This window comes from Rhinoraja longicauda, chromosome 24 (genome assembly GCF_053455715.1).
Source record: "Rhinoraja longicauda isolate Sanriku21f chromosome 24, sRhiLon1.1, whole genome shotgun sequence".
In the NCBI taxonomy this organism is placed as follows: Eukaryota; Metazoa; Chordata; class Chondrichthyes; order Rajiformes; family Arhynchobatidae; genus Rhinoraja; species Rhinoraja longicauda.
The window spans coordinates 28701013-28719983 of NC_135976.1; the positions used below are offsets into that span (position 1 = coordinate 28701013).

General features: G+C 48.4%; 1 protein-coding gene across 3 annotated transcripts in view; it reads left to right on the forward strand.

The window, feature by feature from the left end:
- Nucleotides 1-3971: 3971 nt before the first annotated feature.
- elk4 (ETS transcription factor ELK4) overlaps nt 3972-18971 on the forward strand; it is a 45046-nt gene continuing 30046 nt past the window's right edge. For 2 of the 3 annotated variants that reach the window (XM_078420899.1, XM_078420898.1), the window contains exon 1: nt 3972-4559. The gene's annotated coding sequence lies outside the window, so the exon portion shown is untranslated. Of the gene's footprint in view, nt 4560-4993; nt 5138-18971 lie in introns of all 3 variants that reach the window. The other variant, XM_078420900.1, reaches the window with a different exon arrangement.

Below are 18971 nucleotides of genomic sequence, written 5' to 3' on the forward strand. Positions count from 1 at the left end.
TTTAAATCGAAGGTAGACACAAAATGCTGGTGTAACTCAGCAGCGACAGGCAGCATCTCTGGAGAGAACGAATGGGTGACGTTTTAGGTCAAGAATGAAGCGACTGGGCTTGTATGCACTGGAATTTAGAAGGATGAGAGGGGATCTTATTGAAGCATATAAGATTATCAAGGGATTGGACACGCCAGAGGCAGGAAACATGCTCCCGATGTTGGCGGAGTCCAGAACCAGGAGCCACAGTTTAAGAATAAGGGGTAGGCCATTTAGAACGGAGGTGAGGAAAATCTTTTTCACTCAGAGAGTTGCGAATCTGTGGATTTCTCTGCCTCAGGAGGCAGTGGAGGCCGATTCTCTGGATGCTTTCAGGAGAGAGTTAGATAGAGCTATTAAAGATAGCAGAGGTATCTATTCACAAACTGCTGGTAACTCAGCAGGTCAGGCAGCATCTCTGGAGAGAAGGAATGGGTGACGTTTCGGGTCGAGACCCTTCTTGGGAGAGCGGAGTCAGGGGGTATGGGGAGAAGGCAGAAACAGGGTACTGATTGTGGATGATCAGCCATGATCACAGTGAATGTGGTGCTGACTCAAATGACCAAATGACCTCCTCCTGCACCTATTGTCTATTGACCCTTCTTCAGTTTAGGTTAGTTTTGTTTATTGTCACATGCATTGAGGTACAGTGAAAAGTTTTGTCGTGTGCTATCCATTCGGGGACAGACTCGACATGATTACAATCGAGCCGTCCACAGTGTGTAGGTAGCAGTGGTGTAAAAGAGTAGAGCGATTGTATTGAATGATTGCAGATCATTAGACAATAGACAAGGGACAATAGGTGCAGCAGTAGGCCATACCCCCTGACTCCGCTATCCTTAAGAGCTCTATCTAGCTCTCTCTTGAATGCATTCAGAGAATTGGCCTCCACTGCCCTTCTGAGGCAGAGAATTCCACAGAGAGTTCCCTGGATTATGCACCATCTTAATCCTTAAAAGACTTGTGGCCAGATGGCCTAATTCTACACCTAGAACTTGTGAACTTTTCAGAGATTGACAGTTTCTTGGTTAGTAAGGGTGTTGTGGGGCGAAGGCAGGGGAATGGGGTTGAGAGGGAAAGATAGATCACCCATGGTCGAATGGCAGAGCAGACTCGATGGGACAAATGGCCCAAACTTTGCCCTAAAATTTATGAACTTATAAAATTTATGAACTCCACAGACAATGTTGGAGGTCAAGTCAATGGGCATTATTAAAGTGGAGATTGACCAGTTCTTGATTAGCAAGGGTATCAAAGATTACGAGGAGAAGGCAGGAGAATGGGGTTAAGAGGGGAAAACAGATCAGACATGCCGAGCAGACTCGATGGGCCAAATGGCCTAAATCTGCTCCTATATCTTCTCGTCTAAGATGAACCAACTGCAACTTCCTACATATAATCTGTAGCCCTCTGTGCTTTGTATATTCTTGTGCATGTGAATTAAAGAGCCTGTTTCTGTGCTGTCTGACTCTATAAATCTTACACTGTACTGTTAGGGATGTGTCAGGCATGGGCTATTCTTCTGTGATGAAACTTGTTGCTTTTCTAACTTTGCTTCCATGCCTCAGCAATTAGGTTTGATAATCTTAGACTTTGCTTTAGACTTCAGAGATACAGCGTGGAAACAGGCCCTTCGGCCCATCAAGTCCGCGCTGACCAGCGATCACTCCACGAGACGCTGGGGACAATTTACAATTTTTACCGAAGCCAATTCACCTACAAACCTGCACGGCTTTGGAGCGTGGGAGGAAACCGGAGCACCCGGAGAAAACCCACGCAGGTCACGGGGAGAAAGTACAAACTCCGCACAGAGGGCACCTGTAATCAGGATCAAACCCAGGATCAACTCTGGCGCTGCAAGGCAGTGTCTCTGCCTCAGTGCTGCCGTGCCGCCCTTTCTTCATGCTGGTTTATCTAGAATTATGTCGAACTAAACTCGAAGTTATAGATCGACTTTTGGGAACTCCAAGCCACGGGAGCTACGATCGCCCCGACGCGGGGGCTTCGACCGCCAGCTACGGGGGGCTTCGATCACCCCGACTGTGGATGGTTTGACTGCCCCGACCGCGCAAGAATAAAAGAGGAAGCAGTTTGGACTTTATTGCCTTCCATCACAATAGACAATAGACAATAGGTGCAGGAGGAGGCCATTCGGCCCTTCGAGCCAGCACCGCCATTCAATGTGATCATGGCTGATCATTCTCAATCAGTACCCCATTCCTGCCTTCTCCCCATACCCCCTGACTCCGCTATCCTTAAGAGCTCCATCCAGCTCTCTCTTGAATGCATTCAGAGAATTGGTCTCCACTGCCCTCTGAGGCAGAGAATTCCACAGATTCACAACTCTCTGACTGAAAAAGCCCCTCCTCATCTCCGTTCTAAATGGCCTACCCCTTATTCTTAAACTGTGGCCCCTGGTTCTGGACTCCCCCAACATTGGGAACATGTTTCCTGCCTCTAACGTGTCCAACCCCTTAACAATCTTATACGTTTCGATAAGATCTCCTCTCATCCTTCTAAATTCCAGTGTATACAAGCCTAGTCGCTCCAGTCTTTCAACATATGATAGTCCCTCCATTCCGGGAATTAACCTAGTAAACCTACGCTGCACGCCCTCAATAGCAAGAATATCCTTCCTCAAATTTGGAGACCAAAACTGCACACAGTACTCCAGGCGCGGTCTCACTAGGGCCCTGTACAACTGCAGAAGGACCTCTTTGCTCCTATACTCAACTCCTCTTGTTATGAAGGCCAACATTCCAATGGCTTTCTCACAGTGAGGACTGTGGGGAATCTGCTGTGGCGGATGTCTATGTTAACTTTTATGTAGTTGTGCGTCTTGTTGCTTTTGATTTATTATGGCTGTATGGTAATTTGAATTCCACTGTACCTGGACTGGTACATTTTGACAATAAACTTCAAACCTTGAATTTCTATCACACCAAATTTGCAATGAAAGTCCAAGCTCGGTTTAATGTTCCTCTTTCTCATCTAGTCAAGCACAGTGTAATTAACCTGTCAAATATCCATTGTTACAATTCCGCGTAATCCTGACACGGAGGTATTAAAATAACAAGGGCGTCACAGAGATTCATAGAAACGTTTCACAATTCCTGTTCTTTACTTCTCATTCAAACTCCCGGCTATTTTAGGATTAACATCTCCAAGGAAAAATTAGATCTGAGGGAGGTATTTCTGAAGATTATTTTAAACGCCAATGCCTTGACATTATTGACGCAAGGAACTGCAGATGCTGGTCGACAAAACAGATTCACAACTCTTTGGGTGAAAATGTTTTTCCTTATCTCAGTCCTAAATGGCCTATCCCTTATTCTTAAACTGCGACCCCTGGTTCTGGACTCCCCCAAATTTTTTCCTGAATCTAGCCTGTCCAATCCTTTAAGAATTTGATATGTTTCTATAAGATCCCCTCTCATCCTTCTTTCGGTGACGCTTCGGGTCGAGACCCTTCTTTTGCCTGCCCCGCTGAGTTACGCCAGCATTTTTCGTGCCTATCTATCTTCGGTGTGAAACAGCATCCGCAGTTGCTTCCTGCACATTTTGTTGCCCCGGCAGTGTGCTTTTATGCTCCAGAATCCAGCATCTGCAGCCTCTCGTACACTCCCACTTGTAATATGTTCTTGTAACACGTCCAACTCTACCGACCGACAGCGGGGGGTGGCAAGAGATAGTGGTCCACGATAGCGCAATGTGGTTTAAAGAGGCGAGGTGGCTGTTGTTTACGAATCTCCATCGTAACGCTGCGAGTGAAACAGGGGAGGCGTGTTTAGGGCACCGAGGAATCCCGCAGACGTCTGACAGCTCCTGGAAACCGCGGCTGGGAGGGGAGGGGAGGGAGGGAGGGAGGAAGGGAGGGAGGGGGTCGATTAGTGGAGAGAAAGGGGGCGGAGAAGAGAGGGGCGGGGGAGAAACCCGGCAGAAAACAACTCAGTGGAGAGTTGTTGAGCGATGGAGAGATTGTGGAGACTCCTTGCCGCTCATGTGGGGGCGAGGGATAGAGGGAGAGCGTGAAGCAAAACAAAAATAACATTAAAAAAAAATAGGTTGGGGGGGGGAGAATCCTTAAAGTCCTGACCAGGCGTGGGTCAGGGAATAGGGGCGAGGAAAGCCTCCAAGCCTTTCTCTCCCGAGCTGGAGAAACCCCCCCGGAGACAGCGGGCACCGTGATACCGACCAGGGGAGATCAACCAGGAGAAATTAACCTGCAACTGGGAGACGGCGAGGAAGCAGCGAGGCTGGTATTGAGCGGTGGGAGCAGAGAGAGCAGAGTCTCAAACACTGAGAGGAAATGCAACCTTTACCCACAATCGCTTCCTCTTCTTACTACTATTATTATTATTATTATTCCTCCTCCCCACTTCCCCCACGGCCTCCTACAAAACGACAGCAGAGGCTTTTCTGTGGCCGCGAACTCTAATTCGAATTTGACTTGACTTGACTATTTCAAAATAGCATGATCACCTCGGAACTGGCGACCCCAGACGTTGCAGGAACTCGCTGGAGTTGGGGTGAGTGCCTTGTGTGGCGTGTGTGCCTGCCTTTCCTTGTGCCTTGCGTCTGTTTTCGCTGTTGCAACTCGACGCCTTGCAACAATGTTTCCATCCAGCGCCTTGCAACAATGTTACCATTCACTGCCTTGCAACAATGTTTCCAACCAGCGCCTTGCAACAATGTTACCATTCACTGCCTTGCAACAATGTTTCCATCCGGTGCCTTGCAACAATGTTACCATTCCCCGCCTTGCAACAATGTTTCCAACCAGCGCCTTGCAACAATGTTACCATTCCCCGCCTTGCAACAATGTTTCCATCCGGTGCCTTGCAACAATGTTACCATTCCCCGCCTTGCAACAATGTTTCCAACCAGCGCCTTGCAACAATGTTTCCATCCACCGAATGTTGTCGGCTCTTGTAACAGAAAACGTATCTTTTTTTTTTCGAAGAGCGGGGGGAGGGACACACATACTTAAATTTTAAAAATGTATCGAGCTGGCGAATGTAGCGAAATCGACCCCAGCTGTCATCGCTTGTGGTGAAGTGGTTAATTCGTGGCTTGGCGAACGACTGATTGGAGGGCATAAAATAAAGTAAGAGGATGTGGTCGATTGCTTTAAAAAATAGGATTATACAATCGTGTTTGAATAGGCGAGCTGGATTTATTAAAATCGAAGCCCTCACTCTGATAGCTGGGCCTTCTGCAGGCCCGAATACAAAACTGCAGGTTTCTATTCCAGCTGGTTGTTTCCTGGTTACTTCCCTCTCTTTATATATATATTTTTTTAAAGGTGGATTTGTGTTTTAGGGTAACAGATTGACACTGGACTGGTTTTAGGGTTGGCAACAGCTAGTGAATGGGCGTGCTATGAGATAGGAGCTGGACTCTGGGAGCGGAGCCTGCCCCAAACACACACACACACACGCAATGACACAGACGCGGAGAGAGAGAGAGAGAGAGAGAGGCAGGGAGAGGGAGGGGGAGAGAGGGGGAGAGAGAGAGAGAGAGAGGCAAGGAGAGAGAGGGAGAGAGGGGGAGAGGGGAAGAGAGAGGGAGAGGGAGGAAGAGAGAGAGAGGCAGACAGACTGACAGAGACAGACGCGGTGGAGAGAGAGAGAGAGCGACAGACAGAGAGAGAGAGATAGAGAGAGACAGAGACAGAGAGAGAGAGATATATAGAGAGAGAGAGACAGAGAGAGAGATATATAGAGAGAGAGAGACAGAGAGAGAGAGAGAGAGAGAGAGAGAGAGAGAGAGAGAGAGAGAGAGAGAGAGAGAGAAAGAGAGAGAAAGAGAGAGAAAGAGACAGAGAGAGAGAAAGACAGACACAGAGAAAGAGCGAGAGAGAGAGAGAGAGAGAGAGAGAGAGAGACACACACAGCTGGCTGCCTGCGAATGGCCGCAGCTTCTAAAATGGCAGTAAACACCACTGAGATCCAGATGCACCCGCGGTCAGGGCCAACGCGGGGTATTTGGGTGTTCTGTTGGTCGTTTTAGGGAGTGAGGGAAAAGGGAATAACATTTGCAAGTCCCTTGTGTCAAAGTTGGCCTGCCTTTCCACCTGGTGCCGGTGACAATCGCCTCTCCTGACACTCTGCGCCCAGGCGCTGGGACTTGCAGCTAGTTAGTTAGTTAGTCAGTGTCAGGCACTGACATGACGAAGTGGGTGGGGAAACGCTGAAAAGTAATGCCAGAAGCCGGCGAAGCTGGCAGCCCGGTTATCTTACACGCCCACACAAACGTTATTTTTAACAGTACATATCACCACGTTTAAAAAAAAAAAAAATACAGTGAAGATAATAAAATGGGAGCTGCTGGCGTTAATATAAAGTGAATAGGTGCAGGAAGGGACTGCAGACGCTGGTTTACACCGTAGACAGAAAGTGCTGGAGTTGCTCAGAGGGTCTTAACGCATGGGCCTGATGGGCACTTGCCCGGGGGCCCCACGAGCATAGGGGCCCCATGCTGATCCGTGTATGTTAAGTGACTTGCAATAAATAAATACTACTTTAAAAATGTAGGTTCAATAAGTGCTTTTTTCGCAACATTTTCGGTCACGAAGTGCTTCTCACAGCGATCTGTAAGTGCTTTTTGCAACAATGTAGCACCCCAAGTCCATCGCTAAGTGCTTTTCGGTAAGTGCTTTTCGCCGGCACGACAGGGGGGGGGCTGGTAGGGAAAGGGGGTGGGGGAGAGTAACGGTAGGGGCCCCAGTACACTGCTTTGGTAGGGGCCCATAATGCTGTAAAAATGGCCCTGGGTCAGGCAGCATCTCTGGAGAAAAGGAATAGGTCGAGACCCTTCTTCAGACTTCAGAAGAAAGATCTCGACCTGAAACGTCGCCCATGTCTTCTCTCCGGTTAATAGTTGCAGCCAAGTATCCACATATTAAAGGTAGTGTCTCACAGATGTTTGTGATCGGTTTCCTTTAGTTTAACGCAGTTGCTGTCATAGAATCATACAACGTTCAAACAGGCCCTTCGGCACAACTTGTCCACACCGACACCAGCATGTCCCATCTACGCTCGTCCCACGTCCCTGCGTTTGGCCCATATCCCTCTAAACCTGTCCCATCCATGATATTTTTGAATCGGAAGGAGGGTCTCGACCCGAAACGTCGCCCATTCCTTCTCTCAAGGGATGCTGCCTGTCCCGCTGAGTTACTCCAGCATTTTGTGTCCATCTTCGGTGTAAACCGGCATCTGCAGTTCCTACATTATCCATGCACCTGTCTAAATGTTTATTGAACGTTGCGATAGTCCCTGCCAATAGCTGTTGGCTGCCTTAAAAGAATAGATAAAAATGAACAAAATAAAACACGGTTAAGGGACAAGCAGAAAGTGATCAATATTTATTGGTGAATGAACAGTTGTTTCCGTTTCTGCGTGTGAAAATGTGAAGCCAAAAGTGTAACCCAGCTAAAAGGAAAGGGGAAGGGTTTGGCTTATGTTGATCATTCAGCCTTTGGTTCTCATAAGGTCATAAAATCACGTGATAGGAGGAGAAGTAGGCCATTCGGCCCATCAAGTCTACTCCGCCATTCAATCATGGCTGATCTATCTCTCCCTCCTAACCCCATTCTCCTGCATTTTCCCCATAAACCCTGACACCCGTACTAATCAAGAATCTATCTCTGCATTAAGAATACCCATTGACTTGGCCTCCACAGCCTTCTGTGGCAAAGAATTCCACAGATTCACCACCCTCTGACTAAGGAAATTCTTCCTCATCTCCTTCCTAAAAGAACGCCCTTTAATTCTGAGGCTATGACCTCTAGTCCTAGACTCTCCCACTAGTGGAAACATCTTCTCCACATTCACTCTAGCCAAACCTTTCACTATTCGGTAAGTTTCAACAAGGTCCCCCCTCATCCTTCTAAACTCTAGCCAGTACAGGCCTAGTGCTGTCAAACGCTCTGCTTGACTATTCAGTGAGATCATGATTTCTCTGTATCTTAGTGTGTTCGCTTCTATTTGGCCCCTATCTCTAAACATCTTAGAGTCATACAGCGTTGAAACAGGCCCTTCGGCCCAACCTGTCCATGCCGACCGACAAGCCCCATCTACATGAGTCCCACCTGCCTGGGTTTGGCCCATATTCCTCTAAACCTGTCTTATCCATGAATCTGTCCAAAGGTTTCTCAAACGTTGCAAAAGTAACTTGGCTGATCATCCCAATTTGGAGGGGTGAGGGTGGGGCGGGGGAGGCTCAATGAAACTCACCGATTAGTGAAAGGCCTAGATAGAGTAGAAGTGGAGAGGATATTTCCATTAGTGGGAGAGTCAGGGGCCGGAAGGCGCAGAATCAGAATTAAAGGGTGTACCTTCAGAAAGGAGGTGACATTCACATCTCCATTGTCACATTGGCAATCGACCCCTCTGAGAAATTCCCATCAGGTTCCCGACCAACCATGGATAACCTGGCACAGTGTCAACAGACTGCGGACAGGCGTGGGGAGGAGCAAATCCAACATGCTGGAGTGGGGGATATACTGACGTTGCGCAAACAGCTGTGTGATGACACGAAATAATAATAATAATAATAATAATAGAGAGGAGGTGAACAGGAATTTATTTCATCAGAGGGTGGTGAATCTGCAGAATACATTACCACAGACGGCTGTGGAGGCCAAGTCATTGGGTATTTTCAAAGCAGAGATAGATAGATTATTGATTAGTACAGGTGTCGGGGATTATGGGGAGGAGAATGGGGTTATGAGGGAAAGATAGACTCGATGGGCCTAATGGCCTAATTCGTTTCCTATAACTTTTGAACCTATGAAGAGATTGTGGCTCATTGCTTTGTAAGAGAGATTGGCATTTTTCACTACTGTGCGTGTTTGTGTGTGTCAAGAAAACCTAAGAAAAGGTGCCAAGGGGCAGATTATAGAGTGATAGACTCCTGACGCGTACCCGTAAAAGGGACCACATCACCCCGATTCTGGTCTCTCTCCACTGGCCCCCAGTACGGTACAGAATCAACTTCAAGCTCCTCCTATTCACATACAAACCCTAAACGGGCTTGCCCCTCCCCCTGTATCATAAATCTTCTAACACACCACTCTATCTCCAGGTCCCTCAGGTCGGTCGACTTGGGGCTACTCACTATCCCGTGGTCTAGGCTTAAACTCAGGGGTGACCGCGCTTTTGCGGTTGCAGCTCCTAGACTGTGGAACAGCATCCCTCTCCCCATCAGAACTGCCCCCTCCATCGACTCCTTCAAGTCCAGGCTCAAAACCTATTTCTACTCCCTAGCGTTTGAGGTCCTCTGAGGGGGCGCTGTGAACTGTTTATGTATGTGCTGTTATGTTTGTGTGCCATTGTATGTTCGTTCTTAGTACCTGAACTGATGTACAGCACTTTGGTCAACGTGGGTTGTTTTTAAATGTGCTATACAAATACAATTGACTTGACTTGACTTGATAGAGCACAGAGAATGACCCTTTCTACCAACTATCAAGCACCCATTTACAATGGTTCCATGGTACTTTATTTGTTGTGTGTAACAAATTCATTTTTGTACACGGTTCAGTACAAGTATCATGAAACATCAACATTTGGATACTTCTTAGATAAGCATCTCAGAGGCAGTTCCAGTGTACAGCCGTGGTACACTGAGACGGTAGACAGAGTCGGCAGTTTGGCGCCATTTTCAAGTCCCAGTTGTTGTAAGTGCGGGTCTGTTGTCCTGGTGGTGTTGCACGGTCGGTCTGTCCAAGCGTAGCCGCGGTGTCCCCCACCGCTGTAGGCCACGTGCGGGCCACGTGCTCGGCCTCTTGGAGCGGCGCCCGGCCCAGCTGAGCCTCAGGCTGCTGCATGGCTTCCAGCGACCTTGTGCTCCAAGGCGCAACCGGTCGGCTTAGCGGCCCTCCGCCCATCTCCCTCCTCTCCGAGCCGGGCCTGTTGTCGGGTATGGCGCCTACGTTACCCCTATGTACACCATCCCTACACTAATCCCGTTGTATTCAGTACACATTCTCATCCCCGATATCCGCCACACGGCTACCCACTAGAGACTAATTAGTAGCCAAATAACCTTACAATGTGGATGCAAACTGGGGGCCCCAGAAACTGCAGCTGCTGAAAGCGTAAAGTGCTGGAGGAACTCAACAGGTCAGGCAGCATCTGTGGCAGGAAAGGACAGATGACATTTGGGTCCGAATTAGGCCCGACCCAAAGAGTCATCAGTCCATTGCCGTCACAGATGCTGGATCGAACCTGGGTCCCTGGCGCTGTAAGGCAGAAAATCTACTGCTGCGCCACCGTGCCGACCAAAGTGTTGTGCTCGGGAATCTCGGGCACCAGGTGGAAATTCATATGTAAAATCCACACAAGCAGCACCAGAGTTGAGGATTAAACCCAGGCCGCTAGAGTTGTGAGGAGGTTGCTCGCTGAGATGCATTCACAGATTGTTGGATGGGAAAGGTTGGACGGACTGGCTTTTAGAAGAGTGACAGGGGACTTTAGACTTGGGAGATACATTGTGGAAACAGGCCCTTCGGCCCACCGGGTCCGCACCAACCAGCGATCACTCTATACACTAGCACTACCTTACACACACTGGGAACAGGTTCTTGGCCTGCCCAAGATGGCTTCATCCATTGAGGGGAATTGATATAACACTGACTGACTGGAACATGAATAGGTGACGTTTTCAGGTCGAGACCCTTTCTTCAGACTCTTGAATGATGTTTCAGTTTGAGACCCTTCTTCAGACCCTGAAAAGAATGGTTCCCACCGGAAACGTCACCGATCCATGTTCTCCACAGATGCCGCCTGACCTGCTGGGTTACTGTGGCCTTTTTGGTTGGCTGGCTGGCTGACATTTCAGGGATTTGCTCACAATACTTCACGTATGTATTTAGTTAACATTATAACTAAGGAAGTAAAGCATCCACAATGATTTTTTTTAAAAACGTGCACACACACACCACTAGTGGGGAGATACCTAGACCAAAGAAGGAACGGTGGGGGAGGGGGTAGAGGGGTGCCAAGACCTAAGGAACATAGAGTGTGGCCAGGCAGGCCTGGTTCGCAGTTGTGAGAAGATAAGAACTCCGAACTTCTGAAACTTTGTCGGCACCCTTCTTCAGAGCCTTTTCCTGACCCGAAATGTCACCTATCCTTTTTTCTCCAGAGATGCTGCCTGACCCGCTGCGATACTCCAGCGCTTTGTGTCTATCTATGGTATAAACTACCATCTGCAGTTCTTCGTTTCTACAGTTTTGTGTATGTATGAATGGGTATGTGCATTGCCCAAAAGGTCATAAGTGATAGGAGTAGCATTAGGCCACTTGGCCCATCAAGTCTACCCCCCCCCATTCAAGTCTACCCCGCCATCTTTGAGTGGTGCCGAGATGAAGTCTGCTGTGTGATTTTACCGGGTTGTACGCAAAAACAAAGTATTTCACTGTACCTCGGCGCACGGGACAATAAAACGTCACTGAATTGAATCATTGAATTGAGCGACCCTGTTGTGTTCACACGAGAAGCCAACAGATTTACAGTCGCTGATACTGGTTCACCCGTCGTTGTGCATAATTCTTGACCCCCCTGCCCATGACTGTGTGCAATTTGTTTGAACGGTACAGCTTTGAAACAGGCCCTTCGGCCCGCCGAGTCCACGCCGACCACCGATCGCCCGTTCACATGGGTTCGATGTTATCCCACTTTCGCATCCACTCCATCTGCACATCGGGGGGGGGGGGGGGTGGGGAGCAATTTTACCGAGGCCAATTAACCAACACGTCTTTGTAACGTGGGAGGAAACCAGAGCACCCGGGGGCAAGGCCATGCAGTCAGAGGGAGAACGTGCAAACTCCACACCGACAGCATCTGTAGGTCGTACTCAGGTCTCTGGCGCTGTGTGAGGCAGCAACTCTACCGCTGCGCCACCATGCCGGTACACTGATGTTGTCAGGCTGAGTACTGTTAGCAAAACGAATGTATAATTGGATGCAGAGCTGTATGCAACAGCATGGAGCTTAGCATCCTGTCAGTGTTACATCAGTGCTCCTCAATGATGGATGAGGCCATCTTGGGCAAAGCACAACTACACTTGGATGGTGAGAGCTCAGTGATTTCCCAGCTGGCTGGCTTGGGAGGCACCGAGAGGAAAGCCTTGGTGCACTGTGCAATCTGCAAATGTAATTGCATCTGGCTCTCGTTGCCTTGTGGTGTGTTCCTGAGCCAATTCCTATATGTGGGCTGCCAGCAAAAGAAGTCACTCAAACCCAAACACCGTTTGTGTATGAAAGATAGAGACAAAGCACTGGAGGAACTCAGTGGGCCAGGCAGCATCTCTGGAGGACAAGGATGGGTGATGTTTCAGGTCAGCACCCTTCCTCAGATCCTTTTCCCGACCCGAAATGTCACCCATCCTTTTCTCTCCAGAGATGCTGCCTGACCCGTTGAGATACTCCAGCACTTTGTGTTTATCTTTGGTATAAACCAGCATCTGCAATTCTTTGTTTCTACAGTTTGTGTATGTATGAATGGGTATGTGCATTGCCCAGTGACGTAAAGTCATAAGTGATAGGAGTAGGATTAGGCCATTTGGCCCATCAAGTCTACCCCGCCATTCAATCACCTCTCCCTCCGAAACCCCATTCTCCTGCCTTCTCCCCATAACCTCTGATACCTGTACTAATCAAGAATCTATCCATCTCTGCCTTAAAAACATCCACTGACCAAATGAAAAAAGTATATATCTCAATTTTGTTATTCTGGATAATAATTCCAATAGTTTACTTGTCAATAGTTTACAATTCCAATAGTTTGCTTGTCGCTTTCACATGTTCTCTCTCTGAATTCTCTCTCTGGTTCTCCAAAACTCTCCTCTCATGTTCCGATCATGTCCCATAGAGCATAGAACACGGAACAGTACATCAAAGCACTGTGACATGCCCTTCGGCTAACGATGTTTGTGCCGAACATGATGCCAAGTTAAATTGATCTCATCTGCCCGAACACGATCCGTCTCCCTCTGTTCCCGGCACTTCCCTCTCAAATGCCAGTATTGTATCTGCCTTCACCACCGCCCCTGGGCAGTGAGTTGCAGACTCCCACCAGGCCCCCCACACTCTGTGTGGTGTTTAAAAAAAAAACACAAACAAAATGCACTTTTCAAGGCGGCACGGTGGCGCAGCGTCAAAGCTGCTGCCTCTCAGCGCCAGAGACAAGTTCACAAGCCGCAGGGGTGGAACTAGGCCATTCGGCCCATCGAGTCCACTCATGGCTGATCTATGCCTCCTAATCCCCATTTTCCTGCCTTCTCCCCCGTAACCCTCGACACACCCGTTCCGATCAAGAATGTGTCTGTCTCTGCCTTAAAAATATCCACTGACTTGGCCTCCACAGCCCTCTGTGGCAGTGCGTTCCACAGATTCACCACCCTCTGACTGAAGACCAGAGTTCCATCCTGACCACGGGTGCCGTCTGTGCGGAGTTTGTCAGTCCTCCCTACAAACCGCATGGACTTCCTCCCGGTGCTCCGATTTCCTCCTGCATCCCGAAGGCGTACAGGTTCGTTCTCGGCCTCCCCCCATGCCAGGTCCCTTTTTGCTCTCCGTCTGCTGGTTTTCCGGTTCTGTGGAGCATACCAGGAGCCTTCCGCAAAACACCCTTGCACACTCAATTCACACTCACAGAATGGTTCTGGTGGAGAGCCACCGATGTCAAACACTGAGCCCGTTTCTCCTTTGCAAGAGACTGCTGATGCAGGAAATCTTGAGCGAAAAACACCATCTTGAGTGCTGGAGGAAGCAGACAGGATTTGGGGAGGTTGGCAGCTGGCTTTATAGGTTAATTGCCCTCTGCAAGTCGCCCTTCTTATATAGGGAGTGGATGAGAAAGTGAGATAACATATAACTGGTAGTGTGACTGGGAGTCTGAAGAAGGGTCTCGACCCGAAACATCACCCATTCCTTCTCTCCTGAGATGCTGCCTGACCTGCTGAGTTACTCCAGCATTTTGTGAAATAAATAACGTATAACTGGTGTGTGTATGTATGATCGATGATCAATGTTTTACTAGGTGGGCGAGGGGCTTGTTCCCATGCTGTTCCTCTAAACTAACATTTCGTTTTTCTTCACGGACACCGCCTGACCAGCTGAATAACTACAGGAATTTCTGTTTTTATTGATAATAGTCAAACATGATCAATTTTGAGACATTTGTGGTAGCACTGACCGACAGTGAGAACAATGGATTCAAGGAGGGGGGAGGAACTGCAGATGCTGGTTTACATCGAAGATAGACACAAAAAGCTGGAGTAACTCAGCGGGTCAGGCAGCATCTGTGGAGACATCAATCTGAAGAAGGGTCGAGAAATCAATCTGAAGAAGGGTCTCGACCCAAAACACTTCACCTGTACCCTTTCTCCAGAAATGCTGCTTGACCCGCTGAGTTACTCCAGCATTTTGTGTCGATCCTCCGGAAATGCTGTCTGATCTGCTGAGTTACTCCAGCACTTTGGGTGCTGTGCAGTATTCCAGCATTTCCAGCTCCTTGTGTCTAGGTGCCTTCTTCAGACTGGAATAGGTGTCGTTTCGGGTCGAGACCCTTCCTCAGACTCTGAAGAAAGGTCTCGGCCCGAAACGTCACCTATTCCTTTTCACCTGAGGTGCTGCCTGACCTGCTGAGTTACTCCAGCAGTTTGTGTCTATCTTTTACATGTTTTGACGTGTTACAATCTAAAAATCCACTGCTAATTTGATCGCATTTTTACTTCCTCCTGAGAATGATCACATCTTCCCCCAGGCTAACGTTGACAACTCCGGTAAAATGTTTCCCTTTTATTGCAAGTCTTGAGGTCATAGCGAGAGGGTTTGAGTTTTGGAGCAAGGAGGTCCTACTGCAGTTGTACAGGCCCCTGGTGAGACCGCACCTGGAATATTGTGTGCAGTTTTGGTCTCCTAATTTGAGGAAGGACATTCTTGGTATTGAGGGTAGGTTCACCAGGTTAATTCCCGGGATGGCGGGACTGACCTGTGATGAAATAATGGATTGACTGGGCTTATTATATTCAATGGAATTTAGAAGGATCTTATAGAAACATGTAAAATTCTTAACGGATTGGACAGCCTAGAATGGATGCAGGAAAAATGTTCCCCATTTTGGGGGAGTCCAGAACCAGGTGTCACAGTTTAATAATAAGGGATAGACCATTTAGACAATAGACAATAGGTGCAGGAGTAACTTAAAAAGGCACATAGTGCTGGAGTAACTCAGCAGCGTATCTGGAGAACATTGATAGGTGACGCTTCCGGTCGGGACCCTTCTTCAGAATGATTGTGGGGGGAGGGAGAAAGCTAGAAGAGAGGAGGGGGAGGACAAAACCAGGTAGGGACTATCCTGCTCCTTGTTTCAACAAAGAAACAACCTTGTTTGCTTAGACTCTTGAACTCTGACCAGCGTCCAACTAGATTGTTGGATTACTTTAATGCAACGTTAATTGTTTAATGTCGGTCTTATCTTATTACATCAGATTCCTCTCTCATTGAGCAAGACAGGATTTATATTGTACCTTTCCTGGATATTCCAAAGTGCGTTGCAGTCTATGAGATGCCTTTGAAGACTTTGTATTGCAATAGGCTTGTGGGTTTCATGTCACTGGTTAATGGTGTTTTTATTTAGCTTTCGTTTGGTTTAGAGATACAGCGCGGAAACAGGCCCTTCGGCCCACCGAGTCCGTGGCGACCAGCAATCCCTGCACATTCACAACATCCTGCACAGGGGACAATTTCTACATTTATACCAAGCCAATTATCCTACAAACCTGTACGTCTTTGGAGTGTGGGAGGAACCCAATGTGCTCGGAGAAAACCCACACAGGTCACGGGGAGAGCGTACAAACTCCGTACAGACAGCACCCATAGTTGGGATTGAACCTGGGTCTCTGGCGCTGTAAAACAGCAACTCTACCGCAAACACACAGTGACATTATTTTCTCATAGTCCAGTAAAGTGTTGCCATACCTGAGCACATCTCTGATTAGCAAAGTGCACAGAAATAGTTTAGTTTTGTTTGTAGTTTTTTTTAGAATTACAGGCCCTTCTGCCCACCGAGTCCGCGCCGACCAGCGATCCCCGTACACTAGCACTATCCGAAATACTAGGGACAATTACAATTTTACAACTTACCGAAGCCAATTAACCTACAAACCTGTACGTCTTTGGAGAGTGAGAGGAAACCGGAGCAACCGGAGAAAACCCACGCGGTCACGGGGAGAACGTACAATCTCTGTCTATTGAGCCCGCATGCAAGAGGCACCAGGTTTTGGCACCATTGTCGAAGTCCAATCTCCACTCTAGTTCTGATGAGCGAGGCCCGTTCCAGGCAAGCCCCAGGCTGCTCTGGGGCCTCCAGCCATTGCCTCCCTTGGTCACGACGTCCCTCTCTTCACTCGTCCACCTTTGTGCCCCAGTTGTGCCTCCTGCTGCCGACCTTCAGCAATGCAGCTGGGCTGACGTTTGAGTGCTGCATGGTTGGATGGGGCCTGTTTTGGCTGCACCATTTCCCCAATTTGATCTCCCCCTTCCCCAGTTCTGAAAAGCAGCCTTCGTCCCCAAACGTTAATTCGGTTTCTTCGTTTAGTTCAGAGGTACAGCGCAGAAAAAAAGCCCTTCGGCCCACCGAGTCCGTGCCGACCAGTGATCCCTGCACATCAACACTATCCTACACACTCGAGGGACAATTTGCACTTATCCCAAGGCAATTAGCCTACAAACCTGTACGTTTTTGGTAGATGGGAGGAAACCGGAGATCCCGGAGAAACGGGAAGAACGTGCGAACTCCGTACAGACAGCACCAGTAGTCGGGCATCAAACCCGGGTCTCTGGCGCTGTGAGGCAGCAACACCACCTCGGGGCCACCGTGCCCGCCCGCCCGCCCGCCTCTCTTTGCACAGACAGATGCTGCCAGAGTTTGCTGTGTGTTTCCTGCATTTTCTGTTTTTATTTCCAAGCTGTTTTCATTTGTGATTCTGGGAGACGCCCTGATCTCACTGAGTTACATACAGCTGCTCACAGTCGGGGTTTCAACAATAATGTACACACTACTGCTCCTTGGCTGGGCTTCGTTAACTGTTGCAAAGTTCCACACAAATGCAAATTCTTGGGAAAAGAAATGCATAGGGTTATTTTCCTCGTTACAGTAGGCAGATCAGCCATGATCACATTGAATGGTGGTGGTGGGTCAAAGGGCCGAATGAACTACTCCTGCACCTATTGTCTATTGTCTATTACTGTTTCCCCCAGAGAGTTGTGAATTTGTGGATTTCTCTGCCACAGAAGGCAGTGGAGGCCAATTCACTGGATGAATTTAAAAGAGAGTTAGATAGAGCTCTAGGGGCTAGTGGGATCAAGGGATATGGGGAGAAGGCAGGCACGGGTTACTGATTGTGGATGATCAGCCATGATCACAATGAATGGCGGTGCTGGCTCGAAGGGCCAAATGGCCTCCTCCTGCACCTATTTTCTATGTTTCTATTATATAAATGGAAAATCCAGCCGCATAAATAAATCTACAACAATCCAGGGTCTATCTGTCAAACTCTCCCTCTCTGTTTTTCTCACTCTTTGTGCATCTTTTTCTTTATTCTTCAATGAGGTAGATAGTAGCTCAGGACTGCTCTCTGGTTGTGGTGGGATGGTTCAGTTGCCTGATAACAGCTGGGAAGAAAGTGTCCCTGAATCTGGAGGTGTGCGTTTTCACACTTCTGTACCTTTTGCTCGATGGGAGAGGGGAGAAGAGGGAGTGGCCGGGGTGCGTTTCGTCCTTGATGATGCTGCTGGCCCTGCCGAGGCAGCGTGAGGTGGAGATGGAGTCAATGGAGCGGAGGTTGGATTGTGTGATGGTCTGGGCTTCATTCACAATTATAGAAAGGTGGCATTGTGGCGCAGTGGTAGAGTTGCTGCCTTACAGCTCCAGAGACCCTGGGTTCGATCCTGACTGTGGGCGTTGCAGTACAGAATGCCACAGGAGATCCTTCTTCCCTGTGGCTATCAAACTGTACAACTCCTCCCCTTTCTGTAGTGGGGTAGACTGACTCCCCCCCCACCCCCCCCACCCCAATCTTTGCACATCCACAATCCTTTCCACTTTAATTTCATGTTTCGTGTATTTTGTGTTTTATGACTGTTGGCAGATCCATTTCCCTCCTGGGATAAATAAAGTTCCATCGTATCGTAGACTATGCAGTTTGTACATACTCCTTGTGACCTGCGTGGGTTTTCTCCGGGCGCTCCGGTTTCCTCCCACACTCCAAAGATGTACAGGTTTGTAGGCTAATTGACTTGGTGATGATGTAAATTGTCCTGAGTGCGTAAGGCAGTACTAGTGCACAGGTGATGGATGGTAGGTGCGGGCGGACTTGATGAGCCTGCATCCGTGCTGTATCTCCAAACTAAACCAAACTAAACAAGTATATTCTGCACAAAGTATATTTGACCCTACCTGTGGTACTTGAGTTTGGTACAGTATTATCTGTCTTGAGCTAAACACATTGCTGGATTAACTCAGTGGTTCAGGCGGCAAGGGATGATATGGCCAATGGTTCGGGTCAAGGTTCCTTCATTTGAATGGAACGGTGAGCAGGGAAGCATAATTTGAGTTGCAGAGAAGAAGGGTGGAGAATCGATTTGTTATTAGATATATGGCAGGGGCAAGATGGGCCGAAGGGCCTGCTTCCGTATTGTACCACTGCGTGACTCTACGCACATGAGAGCGTGCAGACCAGACTTGTGTAATGCCCATGTGTTGGAAGGAACTGCAGATGCTGGTTTAAACCGAAGACAGACACAAAATGTTGGAGTAACTGAAGTCTGAAGAAGGGTCTCGACCCGAAATGTCACCCATTCCTTCTCTCCAGAGATGCTGCCTGTCCCGCTGAGTTACTCCAGCGTTTTATGTCTGTTTTATGTAATG